The sequence below is a fragment of the Panthera pardus genome, unplaced genomic scaffold, assembly GCF_024362965.1.
Source record: "Panthera pardus isolate Hobbes unplaced genomic scaffold, ASM2436296v1 HiC_scaffold_11, whole genome shotgun sequence".
NCBI classification, from domain to species: domain Eukaryota; kingdom Metazoa; phylum Chordata; class Mammalia; order Carnivora; family Felidae; genus Panthera; species Panthera pardus.
Genome location: NW_026526666.1, coordinates 34835335 through 34861514, shown reverse-complemented (window position 1 = coordinate 34861514; position 26180 = coordinate 34835335). Strand labels below are relative to the sequence as shown.

Below are 26180 nucleotides of genomic sequence, written 5' to 3'. Positions count from 1 at the left end.
GTCCAGCAGAAGAGGGGGAGGAAAGGATGTGCCCTATGGCAGACTCCCGATCTCATTTAGTCATTTTAGCAGCAAAAATTTACTCAAAACTCAAGATAATCCAGAAATCATCCCCTGGCTTTCACTTAGAACATGGAAGGAGAGAAAGAGAGAATAAGCATATAAAAGAAGAGTAAAGAGCTTATGGGAGAAGTTGAAAACAAACCTTATCCAAGTCCAGAAAGAATATTCCATTTAATTTCTTCGTAAAGATTTTCTTTGCTGAGTAAGAGTACTGTATAAGGCATGTTTCCAGTGACTTTTCAGTCTGGTACTTAATTGAAAGGTGCTATATACCCACTGCAGACAAAGGGGAAAGGTACAAAGGAGGACCACATACTCCCTCAGCTAGTTAAGGACAAAGGACGGTCCGCCAGGGCCAGAGTCAACTTTTAGTCTATATCACCAGGGGCTGCTGTTTCTCTGGCCCAGGGGCCAGGGGAGGCCACTCCCGAATAACTACCTACCACTCTGTTTGGCTGTATTCCACATTCCTTCCTGGAAACTTCTCTAAAAAAAGAGAATAGAGATGAGAAATGCCCACAGGGAAAGTTTTCTTAGGGGCCTACAAGCTCAACTGGCTGGAATCTGAAGAGGGCAAAAAATGGAATGTTCACCCCGAATGATTGAACAGAAGATAAGCAAACAGCAGGTGACAGAGCAAACACACAAGAAATATGATCTACCTACCCTAGGAAGGACTCTGGTTCTTGAATTCATCTTGAAATGGGAGGAGGTTCTTACTGACTCCGTGGTTTTGAACCCAAGTCTGAGCAAAAGCTGCACTCTTGATTCTAGAAAGAACAGTATAGAATGCAAGGGCCAAGGATTTTTAGAGCTGGTAGAGTCTGGAATCAGCTTCTTGGGAACAGAAGTTCCAAGAGTCAACAGTAGCTGGCAGCAGATAACCTCTCCAGGCTGGAGGATGGCACAGTCCTGGACTGTCAGTGCCAGAAGCTATCTTAGAGATGGCTCCAGACTGAGTTCTTTGCGTTTCACGTGAGGAAACCTAGGTCCAGATGGGGTAAAAGGCTGGTCCAAAGTTACACACCTGGTTATGGCACAGTTGGGAGCAGAACGGTGAGCTGACTTTCATTCCCCTGCCTCAGCCGTTGCGTAACCCAAGACCAAAATAGTTGGGGGTCAGAAAGAAGGGGAAAAGGTATGAGCTTTGAGATCCATTAGTAATCCTACCATTAGACACACAGTGAACATCATTAGCCAGTTAAACTTGCTAATGTCTTTAATGTGAGAGGCGATATTTATTGCACTAATGAGGTGATTGGTACAGTACCCATTTGTGCCAGACACTTTTTTCACGTTTAGGATTCTAGCAATAATACATATATAAAACGAGATTTACACATTTCCTGTCTAAACACACACCTTGACCATTCTATTATGTACACTGAATGAGTGAACATATGTCCCTTAATTTTGTTAGAAAAAAACACTTCAATTGAATTATACACAGAATGATGACACAGTTTTATGGTGTGTAGTTTAAAAACAAAATTGGTTAGGTCCCCCTTCCCTTTTCCACCATTTATTTGTTTTTAAAAAAGTGACTTCAGTCATAATGAAGGTGTTAAGAAAGAGGCAAAGACAAAAGTCCATTCAATCAGCCCTACGCATGTCCTAACAGGGTGAGGAACAGTTTGCCCAACTGTGGAGTCCCCGGCTTGGGGCAAGGCCCCATGCCCATGAAAAGCATGGGTGAGTCACTGTATTTTAGATGCTTCTTTTTGAAGGCCCTTCGAGGAGCTGAGAGAAACTAGAACACTCAGGTTGAGGGAGGATACAGACTTTTTTCTCATCGTTTCCTAACGTAGGTTAGAACATCAACAGTCTAGAATGCTGAAAGAAACCTCTTGTATTCTATTCAAGACGCATGAATGATATACTGTCATAGCCAGTTAAGTCTAGAAGGACTTTGGCAATCACCTAATCCAGTATCTTCTTTTTCGAGATCAGAAAACAAGAGGCCCAGTTAGATCCAGTAACTTGATAAAGGTTCGCGCAGGTTCTCAGCGTCTTCTGCCAACCTCTAGTGCGTGTACTCGAGAAAGGGGCTGGGGGTATGGTGTGGCAGGCAGCCTTTCAGCAGGTCTGTGAATCTTCCAGAATGCATATGCAAAGTGTATGTGGAGCATTTTCCTGGCAGATTTTGATCTACATGAATTAAACCTGAATATTTCAAGGAAGATTTTAAAACATTACAATTATAATCATCCTCCCTCCCAAAGGGTTCATTCAGGGTAGGCAGCAGGTGTGAGCACTTGGGAGACGAGTCTTCTGTTCTCTCAGAGGTGCTGAGGCCTATGCTGACCAGCGCTGACAACATAAAGGTGGGGGGTGGGGTTCAAAACTACATGTTGAGAGGGCTGCACTGTTCCACATGACAGTGTCGTCAACTTGCTGAGACTCAGGAAGACCTTACTGCTTGCAGGGGGTGACCTTTTAATTCCCTTGACAGCTGAGGTATACACTTTTCAGCAATTGTCCAGTCTGATGACAAATGTACACAAAACCAAGTTTGGCCAGCACGGAACACCCCTGGCTTCCCCAAAGCGCTCCAAACTTCAAACGCCAAAAGATAGCTTGATGACTGAACCCATATCCTTGGGGCATAAATGCGAGTGCCTCACCACTCCCTAACGGTGGCTACCATTTACTGAGCAGTTACTATGGTGCTCATGACCTGTTACCTTGTTGTCTCTCAGCAAGAGCAATGCACAGTAAGGGTAATGTTCTCTGTTTCAGAAACAGGGAAGAAAAAAAGGTCAGTCAGGGCCCAGTAACTTGCCCAAAGTCACCTGGCAAGCAAGTGGCAGATCGGATTAAACTTCTGGCTGCCTGACTCTTTCCCTTGCTTCCCGGGTTACCACCCAAGCAGGTGGACCAGTATCCCAGTTATCGTCAGGAGCCCTCCTTAATTCCAGTATTTGCCCTGCATGCGTATGACTTCCTTCAATTTCTCTGCACATTTCCACCAAATAAAACCATATGCTCTTCCATAGCAACACTGCAACACAAACATGGTGTAATCTTTATCCACTGCAGTACACAGCTTGAAAAGTTATTTAAAAAAAAAAAAAAAAAAAAAAGCAAAAAACGAAATAACCCCCAAAACAAAGCAAAAAAAAAAACCCTTCACCAGTACACAGTTGAACCGAATCCCACGGTAACAAATACAAACCTACACACGGTTCTTTCCTTTAAATCTTTTCTTCTCTTTCCTCTGTAATGCTCTTAGAACACAAACTGAGTTGCAACACTTGTGACTAAGAAGGGGCCCCATTCAGTGATCCTTGTGCCCTGGGCGCGGGCCTCCTGCGGGACAATGGCCACTGCCCAATGCGTGAGCGCCAGTCCCCGTCCAGAATCTCCCGCTGCTGCCCCTTGACCCACGCGGGGACCCTTGCGGAATCCAGAGTGGCTCTGGCGACCAGGCCAGGTCGTGTCCCCGCGACGCTCCCCACAGGACAGCGTGTGACTGTGGGGAGGGGGCGGTTTCTGCCCTCCGGGGCCAGGGGACGAGAGGTGGGCGGCCAGCCCTGCCATCCCCGCGCGCTCCCTCCGCACTCCCAGGGCGGTGCGTTCCATTCCATCCTCCGCCCGCCCGAGCCTCCTTCGGCAGGTGAAATTCGCCCCATTTTACAAACGAAAGCCTCCACCCTCCCAGAAGACAGCAACTTGCCCTAAGTGACTGGCTGGAAAAGGAGAGCGGAGGGATTTGAACCCAGGACTTGTGTTTCCTTTTACTCTACCTCGCGTGGCGCCTGGCTGCCAGGGTGCTGGGGAACCCATGTGCCTGTGGTGACCTGTGTGGTTACTCCGCCCCGGTTGCGCCTCCAGGGGACCCGCTGGGTTTGGAGGCATCCACTGGAGTGATTCAGGTAAAGGCGGTCTGTCTGCCGTCCCTGCTTTCCCTTCGGATTCTCTCTTCTCCCCAGAGCCCTGGCTTTTTTTTTTTTTTTTTTTTTTTTTTTTTTTTTTAAGGCTTTCTAGGTCCTGACAAATGCAGACGCCACAGAGAGGGAGACATCTCAAGCAACTAGTCAGGTGGGGTTGTGCCCTGATTTGCTCCTGTTCCTATAGGAGGTCCAGCACTCACTAGCTGAAGGGGGAAGGAATGCACCAGGTAAATGCCATTTTCCGGGTTGCATATTCAGGAACCAGAGAAGCTTGTTATGACCGGTGCTAAAACCTGAAGAAATGTTCCTTGGCTGCTTCCTCACTGGACTCGTGCTGAGGTACCTGATGGTCTACTAAGGCGGTGGGTAGGAGGTTGAGGGACAGCCAAGTGGGGATAACAAGAACACCTGTCACTTCTGGAATACTTGGTAGGTGCTGGGAGCTCTGAGAAGCTCTTTATGATATTTCATCCTCACAAACCCAGGGGGCAGGTAGTATTATTCTGCTCTAACCCATGAGACATCCAAAGCTTTCAGAGGTAGTCTGTCCTGTCCAAGATCCTGCAGTGGCAGAGCCAGATTCTGCCCAGGGCTTCAGACTCCAGAGCCTGTGCAGGAGTGACTTCCTCGTAGAAGGGGTGGGGACCACTCACCGGAGATACCCAAATAAGTGCACCAGGAGAGACCAGGTTATGCCTCAGACTCTCAGGCAGAACTTGAACCAGGTTTACGATAGGAAAAGGGTGGGAGGCGGGTGGATGAGGGTTGAGAGGAGAGGGAGCGGGAGTGTGTGGGGAGAGTGGGAACATCCCTGCTTCTTGTCCAAATCCAAAGAGAGGATCCAAGGTTCCAGTCAGGAAGGCTCTTTTTTTAATCAATTGTTTTTTGTTTTCAGAACTAAGGTGGAAATGACCCAGTGAGGAAGGAAAATGAGCACAGGCTGCCCTGGTCACACAATTAAAACATATATGCTGGCCAAAGGTACATCACTCCCCCACCCCTCCTTCCAGAGAGAGAAAGGCCCTTTCTGACCTGGAAGCCTATTAAAGCATTCCACTGGGGAATACTCTGACCCTTCTGAAGGCACACTGTGAGAACTTTGTTCTTTAGAATGTAGTCACACAAAGGGTTTTGTGCAAATACCGAGCTATTATTCTATAAATGCAAAGAAGCATTAGGGATGGGATGTGAACAAAAGCTGGACAGAGGGTGCACGCCCAGATGCTGTCTTGGCCAGGTTGCAATTTGAATGATCTAATGTTTTCTGGCTCCTTCTTGCTTTGCTTTTCCAATTTGGTTTGAATATTTGCATTACTGTATTATTTTCCCTGTACAATTGCTGTTGTCTGTACACAATTAGGTCATCTTCATAGCTGGGTGAGGAGACGCTGAGATGAACTACAGACGTGAGATGAACTATAGCTGGTAGCTGGTTCCCCGCTGGGATGTGCACTCAGATCCCCATCCTTGTCGGTTCCAAAGACTCTACCTGCACCCAGGATCTGAAAGCTTTAATGTGGGTCATCCGACCAAGTGGAAAGAACCACAGCATCCCTTTGTAATGGGGGGTAAGCACATCCTGTTTCTATAATTTTCGGGTTGACTTGCTGATCTAATCACGCCATTCCTTGGGCCAAATCTAGCCCTGTATTGTAATATTCCAGACAAAAGAACAGACTATTTCCTGGTGGCCTGTGGCTTTTCTGGTATGTGGAGGGTTTGCTGAAGTAGACCCTGAGCAAAGGAGAAGGAAAGGGAAGTAACAGGGTGAAGAGGAGGGGCAAACTGCCCCTATAGGTGAAGCTAGAAATGCATATAGATGTTCAAGCCAGTGTAGAGGGTGAACGTTGACCTAGGACTTTGAAGAGAGACAGAAAGGCAACCCCAGAGGAATGGAGGCTTATTTTGCAGATGAAAGCTGATTTGGGCCATGTTCACAAAGTGCTCTACAATTCCTCACCAGTATAAAATCTCACTGGTAGACATTCCACTAATTCAGCTTGCTCAGCTATCTGGAATTTGTGTTCCTTTGGGAAAGGCCAGTGCTACATTTTATGTTTGTGCTCCCTTTAAAATAAGGTTGGGCTAAACAAAAGGAAAGGACAGGCTGTGATTAAAGCCACTGGGGAAGCCCCCTGCTCTTAAAGTGCTTCATAATCAGACTTGACTGTACTTAGCTCACTGAGTGCCCCATTCTGGCAGGACCATCTCTCTGGCTCAGCCTTCTCATTGTTTCCTGCTTGCTTCCTCTCTCCACTCCCTAGATCTGAATCTATGACATTGACCTCGTTTCTCCTCTCTTCTTTCCTTTTTATCCAAATAACTCATACATCATTTATATACTAGATATTTGATCACCTTCTGTGTCAGATATGTTCTAGATGCTGGATTTTATAACCAGCGATTGAGGACTCTCTGCTCTTACAGAGCTCAGTCTAAAGAGGAACACCGACGATAACGTGTGATGGGCAAGACCACTTCAAGCATTCAAGTGGCTGAATTGTGAGGCAGCTAAGATTCCAAGAGAGGGCATACCTCACATCTGGGCTCTCACAGATGGCTGATGACAGGATTAGAACCAGAGAGATCATTTGAAGCCTGGCCTTCTGCCAGTACCTCCTTCCTGAGGCTGCCTAGAGCCTCACAGTCAGAGTCTTTTCTGGTTCTTTCTCATCCAGTTGCACATAGTTCATACTTACTCTTCTCCCAAGAGTAAGCTACTCCCATCTCAGAAAAGCTCACATTTATCACCTAAGCCAGATATCTGCCTTAACTCCAAGAATTGACGTGCTGATAAATTGAGCTGATAGATATAAAAGTGCTTTGAGAACAGTATGGCAATTCAATTCTAAGTACTGAAGCTACTATCAAAGTAATACATTAGTTCAATTAATAAATCAGTAAAGGGATTAATCACTAATCAATACTAGGTTCTGTGGGGGTGAAGCTATCTTCATGTGTATAGTATTGCCCTTTCCCTAAAGGAATTTATGACAAGTTGATGGTACAAAGTTAAAGAGAAAACTAAGTAGGCATTTGCAGAGTGCTTACCATGTGGTTTTCCTTACAGTATCTCAAATAATCCTCACAATGGTATATGATATAGGCATTATTTTCTTCAGTGTATGGATGGAACGCCCTCCCCCAAATCCTGTCTGTTCAAGCACAATATAGCATAGTAGCTAAAAGCCCTGGATCAGGACTCAAACTGCTTGAATTCATATCCAGGCACTGCCAATTACTGGGGACATGACTCAAAATCTTTATGCTTCAGTTGTAAAATCGAGATGCTAAGAATAGCACGTATTTGATGATTTCTTGTAAGGATAATGTGACCATACATTTAAGTACTTGCTACAGTGCCTGGTCCAGAGAAAGCCTGTGATAAAAGTTAGGTATTATTATTATCCAGCTCCAACACGTTTTTATCTGCAGACTTTCCAGAACCCCCATTAGAATTGGTCTCTCTTACCTCTATATCCTCATATCACTGTGGGCATGCCTCTCAGCATATTTTTATGTGTACCTGGTTATTAGTGTCTGGCACAGAAAAACCAATAAAAATGTTGATGGTTGGATGAATGGATGTTTCTGTCTCCCAGAACTATATCACAGTTCATAGAAGGCAGAGTATTGTGTTTCTAGCTATAAGACAGAACATCTGGATATCGTAGATAAAACATAACAAATATACTTTTAGATGTACAAACTCTCATGCAAATTAGGGAGGTCCTCACAACACACCACACACACACACACACACACACACACACACAACACACACACACAACACGACTGGGATTCAAAGTGGTCAACTGCCACTGGATCTTTGCTGCTTTGGAAAGTCTATCTATCCAAGTGACTTTAAGGCTTGGTTTTGGGGGCTTTATGGGAGCCAGGAGACCAAAGTTAGTGTTCTCAAAAGAGGGAGTGTTGGAATAGAGAATTCTGCATACAAGTGAGACTCACAAAGGGATAGATATGAAATAAAAGGATAGATGAGAAAAAAAGCCTGCCTATCTACAATGAAAAATGAGAAACTTCATCTGTCTTGGCCTGGACTCGTAAGATTTTATTTTATTTTTTTAAAACAATCCTTAAATTTTTTAAAATGTTTTATTTATTCTTGACAGAGAGAGACAGAGACAGAGCATGAGCGAGGGAGTGGCAGAGAGAGAGTGGGACACAGAATCCGAAGCAGGCTCCAGGCTTTGAGCTGTCAGCACAGAGCCCGACACAGGGCTTGAACCCACAAGTAGTGAGATCATGACCTGAGCCGAAGTTGGACGCTCAACTGACTGAGCCACCCAGGTGCCCTGAACTTGTAAGATTTTAAAACACAGTCTTTCCTTCACACAAGTGGAGGATATGAATTTAGACTATCTCCATGGTCTGGGAGACTTCAGCTATAAAATTAGTTTAAATTATCCCCAGGTTTGTAGCATACCAGGGTAACTGGCACAAGCAGATCTTCTGTGGAGGGATAGTTCCAAAGATTTCACAGGAGTCTAACAGATAAAGCCCTACTGAACATGACATTACAATTAAAATGAGAAACCACACTAAGACGCAGGCTACCATGAGTGAAAGCCAGTAGAAATCACAATGAACAGAATTAGACATTATATAACAGTTATCATATACCAAATATAAATTGATTAAACTGTTTAAAGCAATAGAAAGGGGAAACAAAAAAAGAATAAACACAATCTAAAAAGACCAGGGGTGGGGCGACTGGGTGGCTCAGTTGGGTGTCTGACTTCGGCTCAGGTCATGATCTCACGGTTTGTGAGTTCGAGCCCCGCATCGGACTCTGTGCTGACAGCTCAGGGCCTAGAGCCTGTTTCGGATTCTGTATCTCCCTCTCTCTGCCCCTCCCCTGCTTGTGCTCTGTCTCTCTCTCCCTCAGAAAGAAAATAAACATTAAAAAAAATTTTCTTTAAAGACCAGGGGCGCCTGGATGACTCAGTCGGTTAAGTGTCTGACTCTTGATTTTGGCTCAGGTCATGCTCTCATGGTTCATGGGATTGAGCCTCATGTTGCGTTCTGCACTGACAGCACAGAGCCTGCTTGGGATTCTCTCTCTCCCCCTCTCTCTGCCCCTCCCCTGCTTGTGCTCTCTCTCTCAAAATAAATAAACATTAAAAAAATAAAAACAAAAAAGCCAGGCAGAATTGCGAAAAACACTAGATACTTCTGAAAATAAAATGTAATTATTAAAATTAGAAACAGTAAATGAGTACAAGTAGAATAGACACCGATAGAGAGAGAATTAGAGAACTAGAAGATAAATCTAAAGACATTACTCAGGCTACAGCAAAAAAAGAGAAGGCAAAGAAATGGGAAATGAGATGTTAAAGAGGTCAGGAATAAAAAAAAAAATAGAATCTGAGAAAGGCAGTATTTAGAGAAAATAGCTAAAATATTTCCAGAATTAAAGAAAAGAAGTAGGCTTGTTTAATCATTGAATCTAAGGCATCTGGCAAGTGTCTGGTATCTAGTACATGCCCAATACATGTTTGTTAAGTTGAACAGACACATGTCAGTTTTTATTTAAAAAATTCACCAGAGATACAGTTGTGAACAAAATAGACAAAATTCTTGTCTTTATTGACCTTGCATTCTGGATGAAGAAGACAAATAATAAATAAGTAAACAAATTAATACTTAAAATACTTTTTGATTATAAGAAGTGAGATGAAGGAAGTAAATATAATCTATTTAATAAATATTTTGAGATTGGATTTCATTGAAGAAGCGAGGCCTCAATGATAAGTCAAGTGAAAGAACACATCCTAAACAAAGTATATAGCAAGTGCAAAGGCTCTGAGTGAGGAATAATGTGGCATTTTCAAGGAAGAGAAAGAAGCCAGTGTGTCGGGATCAGTGAGTAACATGGAGAATGGTATGAGATGTAATCTGAGAGGAGGGCAGGAGAATGGGATTTTTTCCTTTTTTTTCCTGAGAGCAGCAGGAAGACACTGGAAGGTTTTAAGTGTAGGAGCAGTGTTGTCTGTCACCTTGGCTACTGTGTGGTGTGGGAATGGAGTGTAGTGGGGGCAAGAATGGAAGCAAGGAGCCTAGTTAGTGATTTCAGTTGTCCAGGCAAAAGATGACAGAAACTTGGACCAGGATGATGGCTGTGTGTATGGAGAAAAGTGGTTGGATTTAGCTATTTTTTGGAAGTAGAAACACTGTATTTGAAGTGATGTTAAAGATGAAGGAAAGAAAAGGAAGAATCAGGCAGGATTCCTATTTTTGGATTGAGCAACTAGGTGAAGAGTGGTGCCATTTTCCAAGATGGAGAAGAGTAGAAGAGTAACACTTGGGTGGGGGTGAGGTGGGAACACGAAGCAGGAGTTCTGTTTGGGGCATATTAAGCTTGAGATACCTATTACACCTCTAAGTAGACAGCTGTGTATGAGAATATGGAGGAGTTCAGGAAAATGAGCCCCAAGCAAAGGACTGGTTGAATTTTGAGACATAGGTTTCCTTCAAGATCTTCCTATAACATAGGTTTGGACAGGGGTACGCACTGGAGACTGACCACTTCCAGCTACAGACTCTGTGGGAATAGTCATTGTAGCTCCAGAGTTCAGGGGAATGTGCCTGCCCAGTGCCCAACCCAGAAGTAGAGCTTGGAGTGTTCCAGGCCCACCTAAACCAACTGCTTTTGGTAGGGGCTACAGTTTTAAGCCAGTATGCTTTCTGAAAGATGCCAAAAGACTGAGTACAGAAAAGGCTCGGTGACAAACCCAGGCAGCTCTTGTGAGAGGGAAGGGTGGAAAAGTCATCATATAATCTGGCTCCCACCCACTCCCACCCACTAGCTCAGAGCATTGTATCTAAGAGATCCAAGGGAGTAGAGTCAAGACTATGACGCATCAGGAGGTACAAAGAAAAAGGAGATCCCAGCATGAGGTAATGACTGAAAAATGCCATAGCCCATTACATAAGCGAAAGTGAAACCTCTGAGGAACAAATAAACAAAGGGTATCATATTGATACAAAAATACAAGAAGCTCACTCTGTGGTTGCTGACACACATCATTGTGGAAACAAAACCATGTCCAAAGTGACTATGGTTCAACTTGGAACCACATGACAGGAGCTTTAGGAAGTTCCAAAATAATCAAGAATAACTTGAACAAAGTAGTATTCTTCCCCAGGCTTACGGTTTTGGGGGAAGGGACAAGCATCCCTCTGGAAAGGAGGGACAAGAATTCAAGGGGTCAAAGTGACTCAAGGTTCCACTTGAAAGAAGGAAACTACTGCAGCCTTGGAAGAGGACTTAAGCTGATGGACATTAGTCAGGATGCAGCTTTGAAGTTCACGAGACTATAGACTATACTTTTTTTCTCAGCCAACCTCCTCACTATGTATGTATATGTATATATCTATACTCACTGAGAAATTTGTCTTTTTTCATTGCTCAGGAAAACCAAGACTATTACTTTAATTCTGTACCGGATCATGTGCACTGGCCATTAGGATCACTTTGCATTGGCCACTAGGAAACTCAGAACCAAATCTGCACCCCACCCTTACTTATTAAGTACCTAAATCATTAGGTAGCATGTAGCTTGTGTGGCAGCCTCACTCCTGGCTCAGTCTTGATTCTATATCCTTATTTTTCTTTCATTCCCCATTTTCTGATTAAAAAAAAATAGTGTATTTCACATACAATGTGTTTTGGAATAAAGTACAATACAAATAAATAAACTTTCTGCCCAAACAAGGCAGCATGAAAAGCAGGCACCTGGTGGTATTATGACATCTCAGTGAGCCAAAGAGGTTCTAATTACTGTCTGTTAGACACTCACGTCAGAATCATTAAGTTCATTAGATAGACAGGAATCTTGCTTCAGCCATAAACAAGATGACAAATTAAACGTTCACGAACAAAAGAAGGAGGTATTCAAGGCAAGAAGGGCAGCCAATAAAAACAATCAAATGCGCAATTCCAATTCCTGTAGGGGTTGATTTCCACCCAGCCCAGGGTAAGGCCAGGAGCTCCTCTGGCCTGCCTGGGTGGTTCTCTTACAGAAACTTGGCTGTATCCTGGGTATGGTTGGTCCCTCAGCTTCTACCTACTAGGATCGACCACACTCTTGTCTAGACAAGTGGGTCAAAATCTCTGGAAAGGTTACTTTGCTTGGTTTCTGATTATTATTATTTTTTTTTACATTTTAGTAGCTTTTATTCATTTTTTGTTCTTTTAAATTGCCAAAGTTATCCAACTTTTTTAAGTTATAAAAGTAATGCAAAGGCAATGAACATTCAAGTAACCCCAAAGATGTAAAATATAAAATCAAACTTCCCTTTCTTTCCCTCCTATTCCATTGCTTCTCTCCCCCAGTTCACCAAGCGTAACTGCCAGTAACTGTTCAGTATGGACACTTTTGGATCTTTTCTATGCACATTCAGACATATTTACATATATATATACATATACTCATAAAGTCTATGTATAGCTTTATGTTTTTTAAAAGCATTTTTAAATTCACATTATTCTGTTAACTTGTTTTTTGCAATCACTAAAATATTTGGGTTCTCCTTCTATTACATACCTACCTACCACATTCTTTGTATAATGGCTTCTGAATGCATCATGAAATCCTAGTAAAAATACACCATCATATATTCAGCCAATTAAGGAACATTTAGATTGTTTCTAATATTTTGATAGTACACATTAATGTCATAGTAAACATTCTTATACTTGTATACTTTAGCTTTTTTTTTTTTTTTTCTAAGAGGAGAACTGCTGGGTCAAGGATATGTACGTGTTAAATTTTGATAGGCAATACCAAATTATCTTCCAGAAAGATAGACCAATCTGTGCTTCCAGCAACTATGAAAGAGTGCCCTTTGTTCACATTCTCATCAACAATGGATATTGCCAGTTTTTTAAATTTTGGCAGAACTGATTAACAAGAGCTTGATACGTATTTTGATTTGTGTTTGGTCAGTAGTGAGGCTGATCATCATTTTTAGTCTTTCCTTTTACTATGGCTATAATAAAAGACAAAGTTGAAGGTGTGGTTTTTGGTTTATTTTTTTTTAGATAGAGATAACCAATCAAAACAGTGATATTTTGAGCTACTGATCCCTGTAAAGATCCACATATGAATGTTCCACGTTTCCATGTTAGGAAAGTCGGTCATAATTAAACTCCCAAGGTCAAACTGGACCAGATGTTTATTCTGGGATTCATGTAATGGCTTTGGCCAAAAGCATTAAAAAATGTCAGAACTGTATTCTGATAATGTTCCCTTGTACCACCATTATCACACTGTTACATGTAACAGAAACAACTCTGTTCAAGTTATGGAAAAAAAAATTTATTAGACGACTACTGGGAGCCCACCACTGAGCTAATTAATGGACGACTGGGCCCCAGGAATATCATAGTGGTTTCGTAGGTAGCATGGTATGGCTGGGAGGTCACCTCCATACAGCCAATGTTTCAAATTTCTTGATCTCTGTGCTCAAGAGACTAATTCTAGGGAGAAAGGATCTTATTGGCTTGACTTGGGCCTCAAGGGAGGAAAGCCTCTTCATTATAGTCCCAACAGACTGAATCTAACAGGAAAGAGATCCTTCTTCAAAAGAAACTGGAGTACTGTAAGGAAGCGAAATGGATGCTAGTCAGCTGAAAACCAAACAAAACTATCCCCTACACTAAACTTTACAATTGCTGTTTCTTCCCTTCACCTTGTAAATCTGCCCAGTCCCCACGGTCACTACAGATAATCTGACAGACAGTATGCTCCTCACATCCAAAAGGGGAGCCCTTGGAGCAGAATAAAGGAGACCATCCTATTCCTCATACTTTGTGCAATGCTTGTTCAAGAACTTTCCCTTTTTCCAGCCCTGGGATTAAAATATTTAAGTCTTAGAATAAGAACAATTATCCTGAGAGGTTTTAATATTGATCTATCATTCTCCCTTCTCCCTGGGTTATCCTTAAATATATACAAATTCTGTTTATTCATTTATTCATCCAGCAATCACTATTTACAGAGAGCAACCTTTTGTTAGACATTGTTCTACGTGCTGAGGGAACAGTAATGAAATGGAAAGACACAGTCTCTGTCCTGGTAACCGATGAGGGAAAGAGTAAGCAAGGTTGGAACGTGGACTCTGGGCTTTATCTGAAAAGCAACAGAAAGTTACTCAAAGGTTTTGGGCAGGCAAGAAACATCAGATTACATTTTAGACACACCGTTCTAAATGGTATGTAGAGAGAGCGGGCTGCAAGTGTTAAGACCAGAAGTCAAGACAACAGACAGAGGACCAAGGAAGCAGCTAGATAAGAAAAAGCAATAGCCTGGACTAGTTTGGTGGCCAAAGAGATAAAGAGATATGGACAGAATAAGTAAAGAGATATTTAGGAGGTAGAATGAACAGGATTAGGTGATTGAAGGGTTCTAAGAAAGGAAAGAGACAAAGATAACTCTTGTATTTCTGGTATGAGCAACTGGATGACTGATGATGACAATGGATAACCCAGGAGGAGGTGGCTGAAGGCAGGTGGAGAAAAGGACAAATTAGCTGTGGGTCACACTGAGGACATGTGTGATTCCATGGCAAGTTAGCTGTCTGGTTTGCAGCTCAGTAGATTCAGAATATGGAGTTACTGGTGGGCATTAAGTCAGGGAGTTAGAAGACGCTGCCCAAGGAGAGAGGGTAAATTAAACAGAGAGGGTCACCAACATTGAACTCATAGTTTAAATAAAGAAACCCTGGAGTATGCTGATTCAGTTGTCACTTCTGCGTCCTATGGAGGACCACATCAATTCTTTTCTGTTGCAGTTTATTCTACTGTGTGACAACAGCCACCTCCTTCATTTGAGGAGATTAATAACTTAGGCAACACTCCTGGTAGATCTGCCATTTGGCTCAGCTCAGTTCCAGCTTGTTTGGAGAGAGAAGTGTTCCTCATCATGCCATATCCTCACACGGATTGTCCAGGTAAGTAGCCCACCTTTGGTTCAAGGGCTTACAGATTTCCAGGGCCAACGGACCCAAGGCTATACAGGCTATGGGTTGGTGGTGGTGGGATGGTGGGGTCCACCCTTGAGGACAGCCCAGCCCTGACTAGGCCCCGCCCTGCTACTCTGTTCTTTGGTCCTCAGGGCAGATTTGAGGATTGAATTCCTTCCACACAGTGTGGTCCCAGTTACCCCTCTCCTGCCTCCCTTCCTCACTCCAGTGAGGGCTGGGCTATCCAGTCACTGGATATGGAAAAACTGTGCATTCCACCAGATCCTTTGTGTCTGTGTTTCTGTTTCTGTCTGAGGTACCAGCAAGACAAGAAGAGAAAAATACACAGGAGCACATTAGGCGGAGCTGGGATTCTGCTACACATTCAGATGACAGGTCACCTATAGACAGATGATTCAGGGATCAACCTGGAGTTCTTAATACAACCAAGAAGAGACTCAGAAAGCTGGGAATATGGGCAAAAGATCATCTTGAAAACCACACACAGTTGTGGTAAATAAATGCACAATTTAAAAAACGCCATTTACAAAAATATAGGGGTCTCCAGTCTAGCCCTCGTTAATCCAAGGAATTGCTTGAACCTTGTTGGCCTAGCCTATGATCCCAGCTCTGACCGCTGTTGCCCATGAAGGCCTCAGTGAATTCCTCTTGGAGCCTCCAGACTTCCTTGGCTGGTAACTTGTTCCTCTTGGGACGGTTTCGCCTGAGTTGAGCGGCCTGGCCCCCAGCTGTGTGCCGGCCCTCTCTCCGGTAAGAGGAAACGCTTTCAGTTGAGTCCATTAACACAAACATTCAAAAGCAAACATTAAAAAGCCACAGATCATGTTCACATAAATAAAATAGGATTGAGGAAAGCTTCACCCCAAGAAACCAAAGGGGTGTTTAAAAAACTGCCCTTGCCTTCCAAGTAGGCAGGCAGCAAAGCCACAGCAATTCCAAAGGCTTGTGTGCTTGGTAGAGCTGGGTGGCTGAGGCCACAGACCTTTGAAGAGGAAATGCCATCCCTGGGACAGGCAGGCAGCCAGCCCCTGAGTCCTGAAAGTACCAGAGAAAAGCAGAAAGCAGTGAAGGGGAAGGAGAGGCACAGTGAAGAGGTAAAAAAGGGGAGGGAACAGAGCGAATAAATGGGGAGATTCTTCCCACTAGGGTCCCCACGCCCAGACCAAAGAGCCACTACACAGAGCAATTCACTGTGCCCCAGAGACGAAGCCGGGGCACGGACAGTCCTGAGCGGCGGGCACAACCCAGGGTGACTAAGGCTTTGAGGAGGGGAGTGTGTCGTCGCTGAGGGGTGGAGAGGGGTGGTGGTGTCTGGGCTGAGAGATGCCTTTGCTTTGAAAGCTTCAGAGGAAATTAACTTTACAAGGTACCTCCCTGTCTCCCAGAGTTATTAAAAGGAGGGAGCAAAGAAGAAATGGAAAAATGGTAATACCTCAGGAAGGGCTATGTGATCCTAACAGAAGGAAATGAGAGGAAGATTAAGTGACGAATGTGCAACCTCCCCTTTGGGGAGGAAGAGCTCTGAATGTGACCTTGTGCAAATGGAAAGAAACACAACAATGTGGCAAAGGGAAAACTGTGCATGCGCGTGAACACACACACACACACACACACACACACACACACACACACCAGCTTTGAATATCGAGAGATAAATGACTAATTAAATACTGTAAAACCTCCAAGTAAAAAACTGTTAGTACCCTTGTCTCAAGAAGGCAGCACTGAATGCTACAGGAATGGCAGCAAGTGGGGGAGTTGGTGTAAATCAGGGGGTCACGAGAAGGTATAAATCTGGGAGCCTTTGCCAGTCTTAACAGTGGGGCCAATAGATGGAAAGCAGGCACTGACTGCTCTTTTGTTGTTGATGAAGGAAAATAACCCACTACATCTAAAAACTCTTAAAAAAAAAAACAAAACAAGGAAGCCAACTGAAGCCATCTATTTCACAGGGTAGGAAGCCAGGTGTTTTCCTGCATGTTAAAAAACTGGGATTTAAATTTTTAAAACCCTCCTGCCTGACAGTAATCCTCAGATCAGATGAGGCCACCCTCGCCCAACTCTGGTAAGCCCCATCAGTGTTTGAAAGCACAATCCTTAGAAGCTTGTGCCTGCCCAGACACATGCATCCAGCAACTTCTTTACATTCAAAACTGCATTCAGGTAGGATGGCAAATCGCAGGTTGAAAAAAACAAACAAAAAAACCCCCACATTAGGGGAGACACAACCCATCTACTGTTCCTATCCTGTCTCTGCATTCCTAAGTCCTTTAGTCCCTCAAAGGCCCTTAGAATGGCAACTCTAGAAGGACTTTGATACTTCTAGAGAGGACACTCAGAGTGGCCTCCTAATGGAGGAGACACTCCTGTGCCTTCCAGATAGCTATGTTTAGCCCGCCGTGAAGCAAACAGCTCCAGCTGGTTTCTGCTGGCTCCTTCATCAAAGCTGCTCCCCAAACCTCTCAACGCTCCCAAAACAGGAAGCCCTAAGAAGGTTAGGAATTTTCTTTACCAAACTAATAGAGTATCCTGATTGAAGTACCTCAGGACAGAAACTGACCAAACCAAAGCATTCGTGGTCATGATGGACAGCTCCTTTCTTCATGGAGAAAATAATTTTTATTTTCAATTTCTTCTAATTATTTTGTGTGTATCAACAGATTTAGAAACAACCATAGCCACAGTACTGAATGTTTATCATGTGCCAGATGCTATATATGTGTTATTTTGTATAGTTCTGATAAGCCTGAGATGGGTACCATATTGTTTCCTTGTTAATTGAGGCTCAAAGAGGCTGTATAGCTTCTGAGAGGATATACAACTAGTACACAGAGTCAGGGTTTGAAATGAGTTCTTTTGAAATCCCAAACCAGTTCCTTTAATCAGTATACTAGATTGGCTCCTAGGGCCAAAACTAGGTTTATTTCTGCAGCAGGGAAATAAAGGAAACAAGGAAAAAACTCCATGTTGAGACCTTTGACTAGTGTAACTCAATGTCCTGCTTCTGATATTGACCAGCAGGGACATTAGGTAGACAAGGCTGGGCCACTATATTTAAAAAGTTGAATAATCTAAATAATCTTTGTTATTCATTCATTTATGTTAAATCCATTAATGTTTACAGTCTACATCAATCTCTTGGATATTAGGTTTTATAAGTTCATAATTCTATTCATTTGCTACATTTTTATGTATCCTGAAACTGCTTTTGGTAAGTGTCAAGGGAAGCCCTCATGTTCTAGTATTCTGTTTTTTAATAAATTGCTGATAGAATCAAGATAAAAACATCAATGGACTGGAATGAAAAGGTATAAGAATAAATTATAGGTCGTGAACTAAGTAAGGTTCAGTTAGTCAGCCTGTTGACTACAGAATGATGGTTAAGAAAAAAAAAAAAGATGGATGCTGTCACTCAATGGCCAACCATGGGATGTGGTAATCTCAGGCTGCCTTAATAGAAACATAAGGTCCAGGACAAAGGTGGGATAACTCTGATGTAGTCTACACTGCATACATAGTAAGTCATGTTCTAGACACACAGGTTTAATAACAACAAAGACATTTGAGTGTTAAATCAAAACAAAAATGATGAGAAAATAATTGAGTGATTCAAAACCACATTCCATGAAGTGTGTGTGTAGTGTGTGTGTGTGTGTGTGTGTGTGTGTGTGTGTGTTGAGGGAGAAGTGGAGTGGGGGCAGAGTAACTGACTTGAACATTTGAACATAAGGAGTGGATTCAGGGGAAAGAATTGGAACCAAATGGAAAGAAATTTCAAGGGGCTGATCGTGGCTCAGTATAAGGGAGAATTTTCTCTCAGAATTGCCAAAATGGAATGTGCTGCCTCCAATGGTGATAAGCTTCCCATCCATGGGGGTATTCAAATAGAGGCTGAATGACCACTTGTGAGAGATGGTGTGGAGGGAATTCAGACATCGGAGGTGGGCAAGGGTGGGTAAGCGACTCCATGATCTCCAGGATCCCTCCCAATTATAAGATTCCACACTTAATATCTCTCACCCTTCATTCACCATCTGGGCAATCCCTAAAAAAGCCATTAATCTCTCAAAGCTTCAATTTCCCCTTCAGTAAAAGCGTTACATAAAACCTGTGAAATCACAAGTTTGATGTGAAAATGCTATTTATATTTTACTAGGATTCACATTATCATTATATTTATGAAAATAAAAATATTCATGAGTCAACTAAAAGTCACCTTGCTTACCCCCTAAGGCATCTTGGAAGGCCTTGGATTGATCTCTCTCTAATCCTTTTGGGTGTCAGATCCCCAGATTCTGTGGTTCTGCAGACTTCAATCACACACTGGAGGTGACTACAGGGGAGAGTGGTTTGGAAAAGATGTCAAGCTGTTTCAAAAAGATGTCAAGCACATTTGAACTTCCTCACATTCTATCACTTGGGAAACTTTTGTTACTGTGGCAGTTGCAAATGAGAGGAAAGTACTCCAGAAGGACTGCAGAAATGACAGGTAAATGTTAGTAGGATCATTTTTCAGTTCTGCTTCTAGCTTGATTCTCAGGCTGGCTCCCTTTGTGGACCATGGGTACAGCCGTTCTAAAGCTCACATGCCATAAGTTAGCCCAGTGAGGAAGAGAGATTGAGTTCTAGCATTCCTAATACAAATCCAGGGGCTCATCCTGAGATGGACTGACATGCCCATTCCTGAGCCAATTACTTTGGCTGAGAGGGTGGAATGGGGAGGAGTATCAATCCCAGCCAAACCATACAGCTGAGAGTGAGGAAAAGAAGCTCTTGAAGGAAATGTGGGGTATTGGGTAGAAGGACTAAGCAGTTTTGGACAGTCCAACCTCTGGCCACCTAACATCATCCCACAGCTTCCACACCTACAGGCCACATTCCCTTCCCGAAGGGAGATAATATAAAATCTCATCCAGTTACTAAAGCTAGATCCAAGTCCAATATTTATGTCAATGTACAAATCATGTTAAGTACCTCTTCATGGTTCAGTGATCTGTGGGTAAATAATAAGCCTAACCACACCCTATATATAATAGAAGAGAGAAAACAGAACTCCAATAAAAATTCCAAATTGCAAAGCAGAGAATGTAAAACATCCAGTGGCCATCAGTCCTCATAACATATTATAATCTTTTGGGACAGAAATGGCAAAGACTCCCTATATCTTGCAGTGAAGTGAAGGTCAGGGTTGCCTTAATTTCATTCTCCAAGAAGATCTCCCTTGTCCATTATTTCTGTAAGAGAACCTCTTTAGAGGACCACACAGCTTTAGCAGCCACTGCTGGCTGGTGTAACACTGGAGTGTGTGTGTGGTGGGGGATGGGGTTCTGAGGACTGATTTAGGGATTGGGCAATTGATTTTGTCATTGGGGATTTCTCTGATACAAATCTTCATGGGTTTAGTTGGCTCCCATCTGTGTGTTTTTGGTTGTGATGGTTAATTTTATGTGTCAACTTGACTGGGCCATGAGTGCCCAGATATTTGGGCAAACATTATTCTAGATGTTTCTGTGAGGGTTATTTTTGGATGAGATTAACATTTAAATTAGAAGACTGAGTAAAGCAGATAGCTCTCCCAATGTGGATGGGTCTCAGCCAAACAGATGAAGGCCAGAGTGGAACAAAAATCCTCTAAGATTTTCCCTTCCTTAACCACCTTTGAACTGGAACATTCCTTCAGACTTGAACAGAAACATCAGTTCTCCTGGGTTTGTAGCTTGCTGTCTCACCTTGCAGATATGGAATTGCCAGACTCCATAATCACAAGAGCCAATTCCTTATAATAAATTTACTTCTCTCTCTATATATCTATATATCTATATATCTATATCTATATCTATATCTATATATCTATCTATATCTAGATATACCCTTTTGGTTCTGTTTCTAATAAAAGTAGAGATCTAGTTGATTAATAGCGTTTCATTTACAGCACAGGTGTGGGATGACTGTAATTATTGGTTTCTGCTTCCACACTGGCCTCTGTTTGGGGGCAATACAAAGCAATGATCTGGAGAGGGGAGGAACAGTTACGTTCCTTTGTCAGAAGGCAACACACCAGCTGCATCTTTTCAAAAGGCATAGCTATCCCTTTGGATAGGGTGGAAGGCTTTAACAAGAGGATTCTAGAAGAGGCTTGGGAGATCACACTTATTCCAGATCCTAATCTTTCTTTATCGCACTTTTCCTCCTTGTTTTGCTCAAACTAACTGAACTGTAGGAAGGAATCTGGCTTTTCCATTTAGTCAAGAATCCAAACTACTGAGCTCCATATACTTGGTCTGCCCATCACAAGCAGAAAGGATTTCTTATAGCAAAGAATTTCATTCTTTCTTGATTTTCAGAGGCATTTGTTTCAAAGTAAATCTCTTTCTTGTAAGATTTACAAAGCTTCAACCTAGAGTCAGTGCATCCTACGGCCTGAACTTTTTGTTCAAGTCCCTTAATGCTATAGCCCAGGAAGACATATGGACTGAGGGTCCCAATAGACATTAGACAACTATTACAGTCCCACCAAGAGTTGCCAATGGCCAACTACAGAAAAGACTTCAATACCCTTCAATACCCAATGTCCTTCAATACCCATTTAATTCTCCTCCTTAGTAAAAAGATCCACAATTTTTAGTTAGTCACATCGCCACTCAGAGTAAATACTTTCTTCCATTTCCTTGTAACTAGGTGTGGCCACATGGCCAAGTTCTACAAATGGGATGTCACAGAAGTGCTGTGTGCAACAGCTATAAAATATCTTTAAAGGGAAAGTTAAGATTATTTTTCTTTTATGGACCAATGTAGTCCTTACACTGTAGCCTAGGATAGAGGCTCTCCTGTCTTGATTCAGCCAATTCCATAATCAAGGGCCTATAACTTGCCACACTTCATTTCCTAGTTTCAAATTCTGATATAGTTGACAGAAAACCCAACTTACAAATACTTGAATAAGGAAACAGAAAAGGAATGTATTGGCTAATGCATCTGACCACTCCACAGGGATAGATGGCTTGGCTTCAGGCTGGCTCTCCTTACGGAAGCAGAACAGGCTAACCCACTTTTAGCCTTACATTTTTACAGCTCGGGAGAGTCCATGCCCGGCCTGTTCTGTAGCTCCCTCAGACTGCACCAGCTTAGGCCACCTGCACAGTTGGAACCAAACATGCGATCGCACTCTGATCTCTTCAGGCTGATGAAAACCCACCCAGGAGCTAGGGCTGGGTTTAATCCCATCCAAACCAGATGGCTGAGAACAAAGGGGAGCTGGTAGTTTCCAAGAAGAACTCAAGGTATGGTTACCAGAAAGAAGGTGGGGGGGTGCACGTTGGGGAGCAAACAACAGATTTTCACTATACCTTTTAATATAATCCATACTTGTACCATCACTCAGCCTAAGCTTTCTAGATTCATTACTGCTCTTTGGAGGAAGACAAAATGGGACTACTGGAGATTACAGATGATAATGAAGTACTTTTGTGTGGGCTCAATTATAGAATTTCAAAGCAAGTACTTTTTGATCTGTGAAAGGAACTAAGAAAGAACTTGCTTGCCCTCTCACTCCTAAGGGGCACCTGAGTTTGGTAGGAAAAAGAGAATCTGATTGCTTAGGGGAAAAAAAAAAAAAACAAACCAAACCTCACAACTGCTCCTCTTTCCACTTAGGAAAGTGAGAAAAGAACATCTGGATCCTGTTCTCCCTTCGACTATCCATACACAGGTCAGCCACAAACAGTGGCTTCCTTCTTGCAGAGTCCCATTAATTAATTAGCTGGAAGACTGGATGCCCGCTCTCGCTTGGCTTTCCTCACCACCCCAAGTTTTCCATTTCCAATGCTTAGAAGTTTTGTTTGTGAGGGTCCAAATGTGGCAGGAACTATTTACAGGCTCCTAAGCTGCAGTAGCTGCGGAGGCCAAAGATGTTGGCTGCACAACCGACCAACCTTTCCAGGGAGAGATCTGAAGCAGAGAATGTGAAAAAACACCTTCCAATCTGTCAGGAACATGGAAAAAGTTGCTGTCTCTTCTGTGTTGGCGGGGACCCTGAAGCACAGCATCACAGCATCTGGTCAACCAACCACCGAAACTTCAAAACAGAGATTGGACTCTACTGTTTTTCTTTAGGAACACAGAGCAGCAGTCAGGAGCAGGACCACAGGGCTCTGGGAAAAATGAGAAGTTACTGGGCTTTGGAGACCATCTTCACCACAGATTCATACCATATGGGCTTAACCTAGAATCGACTGTTTGAGGGGCCAACAGAAATCATGATACCAAGAGGTGGTATGACAGTCTCTTCTCACAGTAAAAATAACTTAGAGTGCTTAGCAGAAACCTGGGAGAAGGGACATTTTTCTGCAGTAAAAAGCAAAACCACCACTTGATAGTCCCTGCGTTATCTACCTCCGGGAGGTAAGAAATTTCCCTTTTAAAAATCACATGGTTTAATGTACTTGCCTCTCCTTGGTTATATGGTTGAGAGCATGGAAAGTGGCTTTAGTTCTATGGAATTAAGAGTTAACACGAAAAAACAAAACAAAACAATTAAAATGCACATTGCCCTGTTTACAAGGCCTTTCATTTGCTGCTCTGGTCTGTTCACAGATTTCCTCCAACCATCCCATTTCCACTTCTGAAGCCAATTCCCAACAGGTCCCGAAATTATACTTCCTCTGTGGTTGTCCTGACTCCCCAAGTCTATCCTGTCCAGAGGCAAGCCTCAACAGCTCTCAGCTGGGAGTCACCAGCACGCCCAGCACATGCTCCCCCTGCAACCTGACATAAAGTCAATGTGATAGTCATTGACAGTTGCCTTTGCGTCCTTACATCCTTTCCTCGTGGGCCCCTTACCCAGGTAGTCCTGGGGAGCCACGTTCTCTGAGGTCTGCTGCAACTGCTTTGAGCAGCGCTCAAATGAGTAGCGTACACTTCACAATTCATAATGGACAGTAGAACAGACTTGATACCCAGACCCTGGAATCCACTGAAAGAAACCGGCATTAGCATGAACAGCTGGTTTCAAACAAACTGAAACGACTGAAGTTTTTATGCCCAAACCAGCAAAATATGTGAGTAACATGGATGAAATACCCAAGAGGAATTAAACACACGGGGAGAAACTTAGCCTGCTGTCCATCATTGAGGAGAAAAACCTCCAAGAAAAGCAGTTTCACAAATTGTAAAGAAACTGTCTTTTCCAAAAAATGTTAAAAGTAGTCTGATCACCCAGACGGAGCCCATGGAGGCTATTGTGGCCTAAAAGTTAAGAATGTGACCTCTGAAGCCCACCTGGCCCTAGTTTGAATCCTTGTTTACCTATTTCCTCTTCATGTGACTAATGTGTTTGGATCTGTTTCTTGCTCGTATCATACGAAAGGGGGATGATGGTAACGCACCTAATTGACTCTAGAGCCCACACTTTAACATCTCTGAACTCTTTAGTCTTAAAATAGCTTTTGGCCAGGCCACAGTCACGATGCAGTTGTCACTGCCTGTGCAAATGTGGACTTGGTGGCTGTTTCTGGTGGCACAAATGGACAACTGCAGCCTTTCAATATTTTGGTTCATAAATCATTGTCTTGATTGTCGTGAAGCTTCAGGATGCCTTACCCAGTTAATTTCACTTATGTTTATCTTTTTATATGAGCACAGAATGATATAAAAATTTATCTCAATACCACATTACATTAATTCTACACTATTGTTTCATATTTCACCATCTCAAGTCAGGATGTGTCACACAATTAATTAAGCTGTGTTTTTCGTTCTTGGTGGTATACAAAATAGTGTGTCTTACAAATTGATGGAGTCTTAGATTTGTTGAAATCAAATGCCTAAAAGAGCTCTTTATGTAAGTATAAACATTCTAAATTGAGTTCTTTAAAAAGCATTAGGTCATTAATTTAATTGGCAGCATTTTTTTTTCCTTTCTTCAAGTTACATAAAATGTACATCTTACCATTAATGCATTTTAGATTCAAAGAAATACAGCAGTACCTATTTCAGGACTGTGAGGATTCAATGTTAACAGTTATGTTTACAATAGTGCCTTGCTCATGCTAAATTCTAGGTTTTTAGCTCTTAATATTTATTATCCTATCAGTCAGGGTTTTTGCTGTAGATTGAAAGAGATCAATCTATAAAAATTAAAAATTTTTATAAAATTTTCAACCTAGAGTGCTTTCCTATTCCTCCTACCTCATCTCAATGCCCAATCTTTTTTTTTTATACGTATTTTTTTAAATGTTTACTTAGAGAGAGAGAGAGAGAGAAAGCACAAGCAGGACAGGGAGAGAGGGAGAGGGAGAGGGAGAGGGAGAGGGAGAGGGACAGGGACAGGGACAGGGACAGGGAGAGGGAGAATCCCAAGCAGCCTCCACACTGCCTGCACAGAGCCCAATTGGGGCTCAAACTCACAAACTATGAGATCATGACCTGAGCTGAAATGAAGAGTCCCAAGCTTAACTGACTGAGCACCCAGGTGCCCCTCAATGCCCAGTCTTTATTGAGGGCTTACTTCATGACAGAAACTGTGCTTATATTCTCATGCAATAATCAACCACAGACTTGGCCTTTAAGACTAGAAGAATTTCAGCAATAATTAAATAGAAAGATAATCCCAGGTGCAGAGAGGAATCAAGTGAAGGAAAATATCCAAGCTCTATCATTTCTCATTTAACAATTTGACCTAAGAATAAGCTTTAACCTCTGAGTCTTGGGTTTTCCATCTGTAAAATGGATTTACAGTAAATCCCATCAGCAATGCTATCAACATGACCACTTCCATTCTCCACCTAGCCCCTGTTCAAAAGTGGCCATGTGGGCTCAAATTCTTAACTCTTGGTGAAGAATAGGAGAGGGAAGGTGAAGCTGGGGAAGAAATTCAGGCTGTTTCAGAAGTGGGGAAGCAGAGGGCAGGTTAATCTCACATAAGGTTGATGAAACAGGCACTGACTACCTAGATTTTTGGATTCATTCTGTTATCCTAGAAGGACAAGTCAGATACAGGACTCACTCAGAACTGTCTCATTGACATTTTAGCCTGAGTGGACATCTGCCACCACATGGTGCCAAACTACAGAATGGACTTGGGACTCCAGTTAGACAGTAGTGGGCGCCTGGGTGGCTCAGTCGGTTGAGTGTCTGACTTCGGCTCAGGTCATCATCTCACAGTTCATGAGTTCGAGCCCCGCATCGGGCTCTGTGCTGACAGCTCAGAGCCTGGAG

The 26180-nt window shown here is 42.8% G+C and overlaps 1 protein-coding gene and 2 long non-coding RNA genes across 3 annotated transcripts in view; 1 reads left to right on the top strand and 2 right to left on the bottom strand.

Moving 5' to 3' along the window:
- The window catches only part of ZNHIT6 (zinc finger HIT-type containing 6), a 105050-nt gene that overhangs the window by 16115 nt on the left and 62755 nt on the right, over positions 1 to 26180 (bottom strand). The gene's annotated exons all lie outside the window — the stretch shown is intronic.
- LOC128774267 (uncharacterized) lies at positions 1265 to 25156 on the bottom strand. The gene is made up of 2 exons (XR_008418814.1): positions 22898 to 25156; positions 1265 to 3064 (listed from the first exon to the last, which is right to left on the bottom strand). It is a non-coding gene; the product is annotated as an uncharacterized LOC128774267 (long non-coding RNA).
- LOC109246207 (uncharacterized) lies at positions 4763 to 14938 on the top strand. The gene is made up of 3 exons (XR_002071259.2): positions 4763 to 4937; positions 5317 to 5524; positions 14775 to 14938. It is a non-coding gene; the product is annotated as an uncharacterized LOC109246207 (long non-coding RNA).